The 14,411-nt window shown below is 21.2% G+C and overlaps 1 protein-coding gene across 4 annotated transcripts in view; it reads left to right on the forward strand.

Moving 5' to 3' along the window:
- Window positions 1-275: 275 nt before the first annotated feature.
- The window catches only part of LOC122507861 (venom dipeptidyl peptidase 4), a 607,787-nt gene continuing 593,651 nt past the window's right edge, over window positions 276-14,411 (forward strand). For 2 of the 4 annotated variants that reach the window (XM_043620807.1, XM_043620809.1), the window contains exon 1: window positions 276-693. The gene's annotated coding sequence lies outside the window, so the exon portion shown is untranslated. Of the gene's footprint in view, window positions 694-4,318; window positions 4,516-4,723; window positions 4,796-14,411 lie in introns of those variants that run through there. The other 2 variants (XM_043620806.1, XM_043620805.1) reach the window with 2 other exon arrangements.

Genomic DNA, 14,411 nt, shown 5'->3' on the forward strand with positions numbered 1-14,411 from the left:
CCCCGAAAAATGTCATTTTTTTGTAGTTTTTGTGTTTTTCATTAATTTTACACAAATCTAAACTAGCATTCTCATTGGCTAGATTCAAATTTGCGCGGGGACTCAACAGGCCAATGAGAGTACTGTAAAACCTTAAGGCGCATTTACGAACATTACTTGTGCTCATTGGTCTGTCGTCCGCGCGCAAATTTGAATTCAGCCAATGAGAGCGCTAGTTTCGTCGAGGACGAATCACATGACAAACTCAAATGCCATGAAAATCGAGCTTTATTTAACGACATTTTATTGTGCGGACACACCTTGAACTAACGATTTTTTCACTTAAATTCGTTAATTATTGGAATTATTTATTGGTTTAGTTATTGTTAATCATTCTTAATGTTAATTTTCAGTTATTTATTACCAAACTACGTTGATATATATGCATGTAATTGTAAATATATCTTTTAGTATGAAAATGTGTTGGTGTTCGTGACATGCTTCCATTGTGATAGTGTTAGCCGGCCATGCCGGTCGCCATGTGCTTCAAAAAGTGTTTTGTTTACTTTTAAAAGAAATATTAATTTATTAATTTCAGTGAATTGGTCTACAGTGATCTTGCAAAATGTGTCTTTTTATCAAGAGGAGGAAGTTTACTTTTTAATTCGTTCAAGTAACGCTGGCCCTGCTGACGTGATCTACTTGGTAAATCCTGTAAGTCAATATTCTTTGTTTCATTGATACTTTTTTACTTATTTTTTACTACTGATTGCTAAATATGTACTTTTTTTTCTTTTATTTATTGCTATTTGTGCTTATTATGCTTTATATTAACATGTTGACTTTGAAATTTGTGACGAAAATAGTCAAGTTTCAACGCACGTGCAAAAGTGAGGTTAGGAAATTTTACAATGATGCTTTATTCGCTATTTTTTCCGATTTATTTTTTATTAAAACTGAGAAAATACATGCAAATAAATTGAAAAACGCTTTATTAAATTCGAACACGTGCTACTAAATGCACTATATTGAAATCGGACACGTATATTAAAATTATAATACAATTTAGAAATATACACAAACTTTTTTACGGTAATAACAGTTTTGTGGTATTCGTTTTCAATTGAGATTTTTCGATATTTTTTGTTGATATATAGCTCGTTATTATTGGTGCTTTTTTCTCGAATTTATATTCAGTGGCTTTTTCTATTTTTTTCAAATTATTTTGGCTCTTTTTGCTTCCATTGTTTCTAAATTGTCAACTTTTTTGCGAATGTTTTTCTTTTCTATTTTGTATGCTCTTTGCTTTCTTTGATCGTTTTTTGAAAACTTTTGTCTCTTTTAGGCTTTCTTAAGCTTTTTTAGCTTTTAGCTTTTTTTAGCTCTTCTGCATTTCTTTTGCTCTCGCTTTCATGCTTTCTTTCGAAAAAAAGAAGAAATTCTTTCTCGCAGTTAAATTTCGCTTTCTATTAGTATAGTTTTGCAAAAAATACATTAGCAATTTAACAAATAATTTATTTTGTTCAGAGAGGCATTTCGAGTTCAAATCTGGAGCAAGGTTAATTTTGTCATCTCTAAATTTACGAGGAATTGGTGTCTTCACGTAAACGAATTCTCAACGAGCAGTGCGAATTTATTTAAATATTTCCGAAAATCAATTTGAAATTTTAGGATTTTATTATTCGCAGCATTAGATAAAAATTATGGAATTAATTTAAACTTCGCAGGAATTAATTTTATTCTGGAATAGATAAAAAAAAATGTTTGGAGTCAATTAATTGAAATTTCAGGAATTATAATTATCGAGGAATAGATAAAAATATTGGAAACAATTTGAATAGCAGGAATTAATTATCTAGGAATAGATAACGATGTTGGAATAAAAATGGATAAAAAATGTTAAGAATAAGAAGATTAAAAGAAAATTTTTTTATTATCAAGAAAAAAATGTATTGACTTCGAATTATCTGTGGAAATCTTATGAATGAAAAGAGTGGAAATAATTATGTTGAATTAAAATTCTTTTGCGAGTAGATTTTAATAATTTGAGTCGTTATATTGTAGTCTTCGTTATATTGTTCGAGTAAAAATACTTTTTTTCGAAAGTAACTCATCGAGACTGATAGATAATTATATACTTTGTTATTTATATCATTGTTAGAATTATTATTTATTAATTATTAATTGTAAATTATTAATTGTTAATTATTCATTATTAATTATTAATTATTTATTATTAATTATTAATAATTCATTATTAATTGTCAATTATTAATGATTAATAATTCATTATTAATTGTCAATTATTAATTATTAATAATTCATTATTAATTGTCAATTATTAATTATTAATAATTTATTATTAATTGTCAATTATTAATTATTAATAATTCATTATTAATTGTCAATTATTAATTATTAATAATTCATTATTAATTGTCAATTATTAATTGTCAATTAGTAATTGTCAATTAGTAATTGTCCATTATTAATTGTCAATTATTAATTATTAATTGTTAATTATTCATTATTAATTATAATTCATCTACGAATTTTGATAGGCATTCGAATAAAAATTGCAATATATAATTACACGCACGGTCTGCTATAGAGCTTTGTCCTATAAATTGGACAAATTATATTTCCCTGATACCGAATCTCTCGCTATATCTCATAGTAATTGCTTGGCTTCTGATATACAATCCCAGCAGGTAGTCGGTTACCAGTGATATTTGTTTTGAGAAACATAATTAATTGCTTCGTCAGGTTTACCACACAATACTCTGTCTTCGTGTTGATGACGTTGACACAATTGAATGCTTAATCATTAATTCTAGATAATTGACTAATACATAACTTGTTTGTCAAGTTAACAACTGATTTGTTGACTATAGTTTCCAAATTTATCATTGACCAAAAAAAAAAAATATTCAAATCGTTCTATTAATTGTGTATAAATTTATTATTATAGTTCTGTTTGTATTATTTCGATTCTTGATTCGAATATTGATTTTTGGTTCTAATTCCAATTTTTGATTCTAATTCTGATTTTTGATTCTAATTCTGATGGTAAATTAATAGTTTTTCAAATTACATATTTCTTATTATTTAGAGGATAAATTATAAATTTATATTAATTATGTAAATTCTATGACAAAAAAAATTTTTTTTGACTTGAACGATTACTTGTATTAACAAATAATTTTTATTTATAAGTAAAATATATTTGTTAATAATGATATTTGCTTTACAGTGAAATTTTTGGTTCGAATAAAATTTATTTGATTTTGAAAAAATTATTAGGTATAAATAAAAATTATTAAGTAAATAAATGTTAGGTAAATATTAATTTGGTAGTGGAGAAGTAATTAATTATTTGAATCAACTAATTTTTTTCAGTCCACTATATTTTAGAACTGTTGAAATTAATTCGCTTTTTGATTATAATTTTATGTAAATAAATTTAATTTACTCTTCGATTTACAGTTGCCAATTTTTGTAAATATAAATTTAATTTACGGCTCGGTTTACTTAGTAACGAAGTTTGTAAATTAAATTGTAATTTTAAATCTTTCAATAACATTTTAATTCCTAAATTCAAATATTATAATTACAATATTTATCACGGAAAATATTTGTGATACAAGAAAATTTAATTTAATATATTAAATATTTATTATATAAAATATTTCAAATTAATTACTGAATTAAACATTTGAATTAAATTTAATTATTAAAAATCAATAAACTTTGGTAAATTAAATATTATTTACAAAAATATTATTCTCGGAAAAATAAAGGAATATTACGTTTATTCGGTTTTAATTTCACAAGAGAGGAAGTTCAAGTTCAAAGAAAAAAAAAAGTTGCGATAAGAATCAAAACAAATTTGCTCTCTTTCCTTATTCCTATATAATTAAGACAATAATAAGAATTTTAAATTGAAAATTTTAATTAAGTAGAAAATATTTTCGACACTGTTTTCATTAAATTAGAATTTATTATAATTTTATTTTTTTCTTGTTTTTTCTTTTTTTCTTTCGACTTTTTCTTAGTCAAATTTCGACTTTTTTTTATTAATTCTTCGCTTTGCGATTTATCAAAATTTACGCAACGTGCATTAAACTTGTTATAATTTAAAAAAAGGAAAAAGAATTTCAAAATTTATCTTTGTATAGTGAATAATTTTAGCGATAAGAAATTTAATATTTTTCGTAGTAGAGGAAAATTATGTACAAAAAAAAAAATATATATATATATATATATATATATATATATATATATATATATAATGTCGATATTCTCAGATGTCAAGCGACTTCTTAGAGTATACAGTGTATTAGATTTCTGCGGCAAAATCCTTTCTCCTCTTTGCATTTAGTTTGAAAATAGCAGAGGCTTGAATATGACTATATTACTTGAGAGAAGTAATCGCGTAATTTTTCCATGCAGTTTCTCTATATGAAAATAATTGTTACTGTGTTTTAGATAATTACAAAGTGATAAGTTATTTAACCTTTTGTGTCACGTTAAGATGTGTGTTTTTGTATTTTTTTAAATGTATTTTCCAAGAATTATGAGCGTATTCTTTTCTCATACTGTTAATTATGTGCGTGAATAATTATAAATTTAGAAACTTCCCGTTCTCATCAATTTTGTGACAGTGTTAGTGGTCAATAAAAATTAAATACGAGACTTTTTTTTAAGAAACAATAACTATTCTTTAAATAATAAAGAAAAAATTCTTTTGAAATAATTTGTTTTGTTGTGGGATTATTTCAATTTTGGAGTTTATTGGAAAATTTTGTTATTTCGTGTAATTCATAATTATAATCGTTTTTTTGGTATTAGTTTTTTTTAGTGTTAGTTTTTTAGTATTAGTTTTTTTAGTATTAGTTTTTTGGTATTATTTTTTTTAGTATTTGTCTTTTTAGTATTTGTTTTTTTCGTATTAGTTTTTTTAGTATTAGCTTTTTACTACTAGTTTTTTTAGTATCTTGTTAGGATTTTCTTTTTAGAAATTGTTAAGTAAATTATTAATTCTCTTGCAGTTTGGTTTAGAATGAAATCGGTATACGTGCACGTGGTACAGAGAGGATCAGAATACGATTTTACTTTCACTGAGAGTCGACTTTTTCTTGGCGATCGTTCGACCTGTTTATTGAGGTTTAGATTAGAAAGATTTTAATGATTTTTTTTTCTCAGTCTGAAGCTTAATTAGTTTCAAAAAAGAAAATTTTTACTAATTATTATTATTCAAAAATTTTTTTTTATTTTTAAAATTAATCTTTAATATTAAAATTATTTAATTTTTACTCATTGCTGTTAAAGTAATTAAAACAATTGAAATTTTTCTAACAGTTGTTTATTTTTAATTACTTCAGATTTCATTTTATTGGAAAATAAATTAATTCTTAATTAAATTTAATGTTTAATTTATATTTTTTTCGGTTCAGTATAAGAATTATTTAAAATTGTTCAAACTGAATTGTTTTTAAATTTGTTTTTTGTAAGAAAAAAAATTTCGTTCATTTAAATGTTAAAAGCTTTAGGGAAATATAAAAAAAATTTTAAATAGTTAATGCTAAATATTTCAGTAAAAAAAATTAAATTAATAAATAGTTGTTCATTATAATAATAACAATAATAATAATCATAATAATATTAATAATCATAAAAATATTGATAATAATATACTATTAATTAAATAAATAAATAAATTATTAATAATAATAAAAAAGTACAGTAAATATTAATTTTTTTAATTCACAACAGAAAAATGTTTAAACTTTTGAAGATAAGAAAAGAAAAAAAAATTCTTTAGTACCAATTGAATAAAAAACTGCGATGACAATTACTGTAGGAAGTTTGTGTAATAATTAGAGTCATTTTAAATTGCTACGTAAGAAGCGTGTTATTCAATTCAAAATTTTCTTTGAAGGCTGCAGTTGTTGTTGCTTATTTTAATTTTTAAATTGAAAAATTGAATTTCAAATTAATTAAGAATTTAAATTTATATATAAACTCTAAATTATTATCCTTATTTAATTTTTTATATTCTAAACACATATGAAGTGATTATTTTATTTATTTATTATTATTTTTTTTTATTATTAATCTATTTATTATCTATTCACTATCTGTTCGTTACTTATCTGTTAATCTAATTTTTTTTTATTAATTTTAATTTATCAATTTCCCTAAAAACTTACTGACATTAAATTTAATTTCCCTAATAAAATTCTTTTTACAGTATAGGAAAATATTAATGGTTACGGAAAATGAGTAAATTAATTTTTTAAAAATATTTAAAAATAATTTTTGAATGATAATATAGTTTTTCAATTTTGAAAAATTTCCAAACAATTAAAATTTGGTAAAATCTTTAAAAAATAATTTAATTTTTGAAAGGTATAAATAAAAATGAACAAAATTTTTCAAAAATTTTAATTACAAATAGGGCCATGATTTCTCAAAAATTTTAATAAATCCAAAAAGTAAATTTTGAATCTTAAAAAATTATTACAAAACAATTCTAATAATTAGTTTTTAAAAATATTTTATTAATGTAATTTTTCGAAAATAATAGTATTTCTTAAAAGAATTTTTGTATATAATTTAAAAAAACTAATGAATTTTTTGATGAATTGTAATTAAAAATTTTGAACATTATTGTTTTCTCCAAAATGTTAAAAATAATTCTAAAATGTTATTATTTTTGGAAATTTGTAATTAAAATTCTTCAAAAGTTGATTTTCAAAAATTGTTTTTTTTTCGACTATTTTCAAATAATGCGACTTTTTCGACTTTTCTTCCTGCGACAAAATATCATATTTTTTAGTATAAAATGCAACTTATTTGGATTTTTATAGTGTGAAAAGCATAACTATAGACAAATCTTTGAAAATTTATTTTTGCATAATTTTTCTAATTAAATTTTTGAAATATACAATTAAAAAGATTTTGAAAAATTGGTAATTTTGTCAAATTTATTAGAAAATAAATCATTTTTTCAAGTATTTTATAACAATTTTTGAAAATTAACTTTTAAAGAATTTTAATTGAAAATTTTGGAAATAATTGAATTCTTAAAAATGTTAATGAATAATCTTTAAGTGTAAATTTAACAAAAAAAGAAAATTAATGAAAATTAGGCACTAAAAATAATATTAAAATAGTTTTGAAAAAAGTAATTCTCTGAATAATTATTTCTTTCAAATTTTTTAAAATTCAATTATTTTCAATATTTTCAATATTTCCGAAAATTTAAATACATACACAAAATAGTAACATTAAAATTTCATAGAATTATTTTTAATATTTTGGAGAAAATAATCATATTCAAAATTTTTTAAAATATACTATTTTAAAATTTTTTAGAAATCATTTAAAATTAAAATTCTTTGAAAAATTTGATCATTTTTTATATTTTTTAAAAACTCAATTATTTAAAAGAAATTTTATCAAATTTAAATTATTTTTCAAAGATTTTACTAAATTTAAGTTAGTTTTTAAAAGATTTGATCAAATTTCAATTTTTTGGATATTTCTTAATTGTTATTGTAAAATTATTGTCTTTCAAATATTATTTAGAAATATTTTTAAAAAGTTAATTTTACGAATTTCTTTATTAAAATTTTTGAAAATATTCTACCTTATCTCTAAAAAGAAAAATGGACGGTTTCAATTATTATAAAAAAATTGAATTTTTCTATTTAAATAATTGAATTTTCGAAGAACTTTTGAAAAATTATTAAAAATTAATATAGATAATTGATTTAGAGATTAAGTTTAGTTAAAAATTGTAGAAAATAATTTGAATTTTTTGAATAGGGTTATATAGTTTTAATTTTTGGAAATTATTAAATTTCAGAAGTTGAAATTTTTTAAATTTTATTTCCGTGTAAAAAAGAAATAAGAAGTATTTAAATATTTATTTAGGAAAATTATTCAAGTTTTGTTTAATTGAATTTAGAAATCAGGGAAATACAAAATTAAATTTTTGTGACAACACTAAATTAAATAAACGACTTTTTCGACTTTTTTTCTATTTTGAATCAAATAAATATTTACTTGAATCGAATGAATATTTACTTGAACCAAATAAATATTTACTTGAATCAAATAATTTTTATTCAAATCAGTTAAATGGTTATTTTCTACAAATACTGAAATTATTACACGGAGAGAGAATATATATTAAATTTTGTAAAAATATTTTCAAATTGGGGAAAAAGTGCGACAAAGCGAAATTTTGATATCAAAAAATACTAAACTTTAAAAAAACTTATGTGAAATTTAGTATAATTATATCAAATATCAAGAATATTAATTAAATTCTAATATAACTTTACTAAATTTCATATAAGTTTTTTTAAAGTTTAGTATTTTTTGATATCAAAATTTCGCTTTGTCGCACTTTTTCCCCAATTTGAAAATATTTTTACAAAATTTAATATATATTCTCTCTCCGTGTAGTACGAATAAAGTTAATTTATTAGTTTTTGTTTTTTGATTAATAATTCATTATTTGAATCAAGTAAATATTTATTTGTCAATAGAAAAGTAATCATTGGAGTGAAATTAATTTTTCTCGAGTTTCGTTGAAATAAAAATCTAAGAGAATTGAATATTTTTAACTCATACAATATCGCAGTAAAATTGATGTTATTTATCAAAGTGGATAGTAACGAGGCTTGTTGTGAATAAATTTCCCGTTCTGTTATCAAGAGGTCGCAGTAGGTACCTAATAATCCTTTGAAATGCTGCAGAAGCGTTAGAGAGAGAGAGAAGGAGAGTAGCCTTCGTGAAGTGCTAAACAGCACTGTCACTGTTCTATTGTCGTGGAAATTCCAATGTAGACGATGAATATTGCAAATTCGAGACGAAGCTTAGCGAACTGTTACAACTGGACGATGAGAGCCGATAGTGTAAAGTTCGTAGAGTGAGCGTGTTGATTCCCTGCAGGCTCCTTTGATAACGCTTTCGTTGTCAATACAGGAATACGTTCCCTATGATCCTGCCAATAAAACAATGTGATAACACAGGCTTTAAAGTTGTTTTTCAATTTGATTACATTTTATTTCTTTTTTTTTAATTTCTCTCTTTTCTTTTCTTTTTTTTTTTTTTTTTTTTGGTAGTTTCCTTTATCATTTCCATTTTTCTTTATAACTTGTGTGTTCAATTAATTTGTGAAAAAGGATTTTCTATAAATTCTCATTCTCCCCTTTGATCAATCAAATAGTTCGATATAGTTCAATTATTTGTTGTCTGATGCAATAATTTTTAGATTTGAAAACTATCAGTTACACAGAGGAAAAAAGTAATAAAGTAACTTTATACGTTTTGCAAAGTAAATCTATCATGCGGAGAACATTTTTTTTAAACAAAGAAACTTTTGATGGAGCTACCAAATAAATGTTTTGCTATTCTTTTTTTTTCTATACGAATATTTTTTTTGCTGTACAAATATTTATTTTTGCTACACAAATATTTATTTTTGCTACACAAATATTTGTTTTTGTTAGACATTTTTTTCTATACGAATATTTGTTTGGTTCAATCAAAAATTTACTTAAAACGATTGAATTCTTGCTTCAAGCGCAAAAACATACTTAAAATGATTGAATTTTTGCTTTGAGCGCAAAAATTTATTTAAACCGACCAAATATTAATTTAAATAAATATTAGTTTTTACTCTGGGATGCGTTCACGTAACTTTCACTTTCACTCAAAAAAATTTCACTTTCAATTTTATCAAAGAAATTTTCACTTTCACTTAAAAAATTTTCACTTTAACGCAACAAATTTTCACTTCAACCCACAAAATTTTCACCTCCACTCAAAAATTCTCACTTTCAATCAAAACATTTTCAATTTCACCAAAAATATTTTCACTTCCACTAAAAAAATTTTTACTTTTACTGTCAATTAAAAAATTTTCACTTTCAATTTCACTCAAAATACTTTCACTTTCTATTAAAAAAATTTCCACCTTGAATTTCACTCAAAGAATTTTCACTTTTAAAAAATTCTTAATTTCAATTTTGCCAACAAATTTTCATTTTCAATTTCACCCAAAATATTTTAACTTTCAATTTCACAAAAAATATTTTCATTTGCACTCAAAAAATTTTTTCACTTTGAATTTAAGGCAAAATATTTTCACTTTAACTCAAAAATATTTTAACTTTCACTTTCAATAAAAACAATTTCACTTACAATTTCACAGAAAATTTTGTTATTGAAAGTGAAATGTTTTTTTTTTTGTGAAATTGAAAGTGAAAATTTTTTTAGTGGAAATGAAAATGTTTTGAATGAAAGTAAAAGTTACGTGAACGTACATGAGTAAATTTTATTAATTTTTCAACAGTAAAGAGATTAATTTTTTAATTGATATTTAGTTAATTAATTAATTATCACAGTTTTTCTAAGAATATCAAATTGAGGCAAAAAAATAATTTGTTGCGAAGCAACGTTTTTTTGTCTCAAATTGTCTAATAATAAATTTTAAATTAAATTAAATTAAAATTTAATTAATAGTATTTAATTAATTAAATTATAAAAATATTTTAAATAGTAAAATTTACTTTTATACTTTATTCAAAAATCTAAATTTTACTCCTCTCTTAATTTTGAATGAGTTAAAATTTGAACTTGTATTATTTAAATCAATTACTGACTTTTTGCTTCTGAATCTGTTAAAATCTATTGATTTATTAATAGATAAAAAAGAAAAAAAAATATCTATTTATTAATAGATAAAAGTTCACTAATGGTACTATTATTTTTTAATAGAGATTTTAGTTATCAATTTATTTATTAAAGAAAAATTAATTCTAAGAGTGTAAAGAAAGAATTGAAAAAAATTGGTGACCATAAAAATATCACAAATTTAATTGAATTAAAAATTGAAATCCATTTGTATAAATTTTTAAACTCTCTAGATTCAATGTTTGATTGATTTTGATCTTTTGTTTTATCTATTTTTGATAAAATTTCTCTTTTTATAGAATTTAAAAAAAAGTGTCAATAGAACGGCTTTTTGAATTCAGATGTGAAAAAAAGTTTTCTATCCGAAAAGAGGATAAATCTAAATCCGATGTTGTGAACAAAAATAGTTTGTTAATTACACGGATGTAAATATTTTTTTGTCCTATGGAATTTTTTACATGATAAAAATATTAAAATAAAATAAAATTAGTTGCAAAATCTACAATTTTTCATCGTCATTATTTTTTATTTATTTATTTCTATTTTTTAATTAAAAAATATTATTTTATTATTTTTTTATTTATTTATGTCACTTATTTTATTTAACCATCAAAATTTATAAAACAGTTTCTTTTTCTCAATCTGCTTAACAAATAATTAAGATATTTAACAAAATTATGAATTCGTTTATTTTTATATTTATTTTTGGTTTGAAAATTTGTAGTTTCCTTGTTTAAATTTATTTTATTTTTTAATAAAAAAGTCAGTCTCGTAATTTTTATATTTATTTTTGATTTGAAAATTTGTAGTTTCCTTGTTTAAATTTATTTTATTTTTTAATAAAAAAGTCAGTCTCGTAAAAATTATGTTTTAAATATCATGAGAAAATTTTGATAGGAGAAAAATATTAATTATTTTTCTAAATTTTATAAAATTTACAGAATTTAGTAATCTAGTTATTTAGTTATAAAAGAAAAGTTTAAATTTTCTTTTTGTATTGTTATTTATTTAAATACTCACATAGGAAAAAAATATTTAAATTTTAAATGATCCACAAGTTCTTATATTTCCAACTGAATGCTCAACTGAACGAAATTGTTTAATAAATAATATTTTTGATATTTTTTTTAATAAATATTTTCAAAATTTACTCTCGGCTATAAATAGAAACGACAAATTTAAACATTCAGAGTTTTCATAATTTATTTTTTAAATACGTGACGCAATATTATTGCAATAAAATTTTAATTGATGGAGAAACAAAAATAAATTTTGTTCGTTTCGACATTCGGAATTTCAGAGACATAATTTAAATCTTTTATTTTTTAAATACAGGATTTAAATAAGTTTTAACAATTTTTTTTAAGTGTTTGAATAAATGCAAATTTCGAACTTTTTCTCATTTTTTTAAAAAAAAATATATATTAGGTAATTTTCTTTTATTAATAAATAATTAATATTATTAATAAAATAAATTAATATTATTTATAATAGTGAAAATATAGAAATAGAAAAAATTACCATTACAAATTTATTGATTGACATTTTTTGAAAAAATATAAATACAAAGAAGAGTTTTAGAAAATTTTAACTGATCCAGATTTAGAGAGTAATTTTAACCAAAAGTTTATTTGATAAAAATAGTGTGAAATTTACATCATCCGGAAATATTTGAATAGTAAAAATTACCATCTTCAAATTATAAATTTCAATTTTGAATTTCAAATTTGTGTTAGAGTTAGAATATTGCTAAATATGTTAATCTAATTTAATATACCAGTAGAAGGTGTATAGTGATTATTAATGCCGTTGCAGGCAAAATTAATGCGAGATATTGGAAAATGTGTAAACTTGAAAACGGATATTCTATTGTTAAACTGTAAATCTCTTTATGATAGTATGTAATAGAAATTTTAATTCCATAATTAACGATTTCATTAAGGTTTGAGTTTTAAACTATTGCCATAGTTTCGTGTTCCTATATATAGGTATTCCATAGATTATCAAATCAAATGATATTGAATTTCACATATATATTGAAGATAAAATTAAACATACGGCCGTTCATCATTATCGATGGGTAAATCTCGATTTTAGTAACATTAATATTGAAATTTTCTTTTTTGAAAATAATATCAATTTAAACGTATAATTTAATTGATTTTAATTTTGGTAATTTCAGTAATATCAATTTACAAAATCGTTTATTAATTTTCTGATAATGGAAAATATTTCATAGAGTAGAATTATTTATTTATTAGATTTTGCTTTTTTTTTTATTAAATTGGTCAATTGTTGGGAATAGTTATAGGTTTTATAATTTATTTATTTTAAAAAGAGAAAGAAAAATATTTTAAAATCGCGGGAATCGAACGCGGGACCTAACGCACTGTAGACCTATACGTTAACGACTAATCTACGCCACATTTTATATTTGTATTAAATTACACGCGTTTAATAATTTTTTTTACAAGGGAAAATATTTCACAACATAGAATAAAATTATTTTTTTCATTATTTGTTTTTTTTTATTTTCGGATTGCCATAGGTAAGAGAAATCAGGGAATTCAGGGAAAAGTCAGAGAAAGTAGAATTGATCAGGGAAATGTGGCAAAAGTCAGGGATTTTTATTAAAAGTCTGGAAAAAATTAAATGTTAAGAATTTATAAAAAAAATTATAAATTGAAATTTCAATTCGGTTGAAATAAGTTTCAATTTTTAAAATTTTAACGCAATTCTTTGAAAGAATTCAATTATTTTAATAAATATTAAAATTCTTTTCAGAAATTCAATTATTTTCAAAATTTTGTCTAATTCTCGTCAACATTTCAATTATTTTTATAAATAGCAAAATTCTTCGTAGATATTTAATTATATTTAGGAATTTTTATTAAATTCATTGTAAAATTCAATTCTATTTTCATAAATAAAAATATTCATGACAAGAATTTAATTATTTTGAAAATTAATAAAATTCTTTGCAGAAATCCAATTATTTTCAAATAATCTAAAAAAAAATTGTCAACATTTTTTTTCAATTATCTTTAAAAATGAATAGCAAAATTTTTCGATAAAATTCAATTATTTTCAGAAATTTTAATAAAATTCATTGCAAAATTCAATTATTTTCATAAATAAAATTATTCATCAAAAGAATTCAATCATTTTCAAAAAAATCTAAAAAAAAAATTTTCGTCAACATTTCAATTATATTTATAAATAGCAAAATTCTTCGCAGAAATTCAATTATTTTTAGGAATTTTTATACAATTCATTGTAAAATTCAATTATTTTCATAAATAATAGTAAACGTTACAAGAATTCAATTATTTTCAAAAGTAATAAAATTCTTCGTAGAAATTCAATTATTTTTAAAAACTCTAAAAAAAATTGTCAACATTTCAATTATCTTTATAAATGAATAGCACAATTTTTCGATAAAATTCAATTATTTTCATAAATTTTAATAAAATTCATTGCAAAATTCAATTATTTTCATAAATAAAATTATCCATCAAAAGAATTCAATTATTTTCAAAAAAATTAAAAAAAAAAAAAATTTTCGTCAACATTTCAATTATATTTATAAATAGCAAAATTCTTCGCAGAAATTCAATTATGTTTAGGAATTTTTATACAATTCATTGTAAAATTCAATTATTTTCATAAATAACAATATTCATCAAAAGAATTCAATTATTTTCAAAAGTAATAAAATT

The sequence above is a fragment of the Leptopilina heterotoma genome, unplaced genomic scaffold (assembly GCF_015476425.1).
Source record: "Leptopilina heterotoma isolate Lh14 unplaced genomic scaffold, ASM1547642v1 Lhet_52, whole genome shotgun sequence".
NCBI classification, from domain to species: Eukaryota; Metazoa; Arthropoda; class Insecta; order Hymenoptera; family Figitidae; genus Leptopilina; species Leptopilina heterotoma.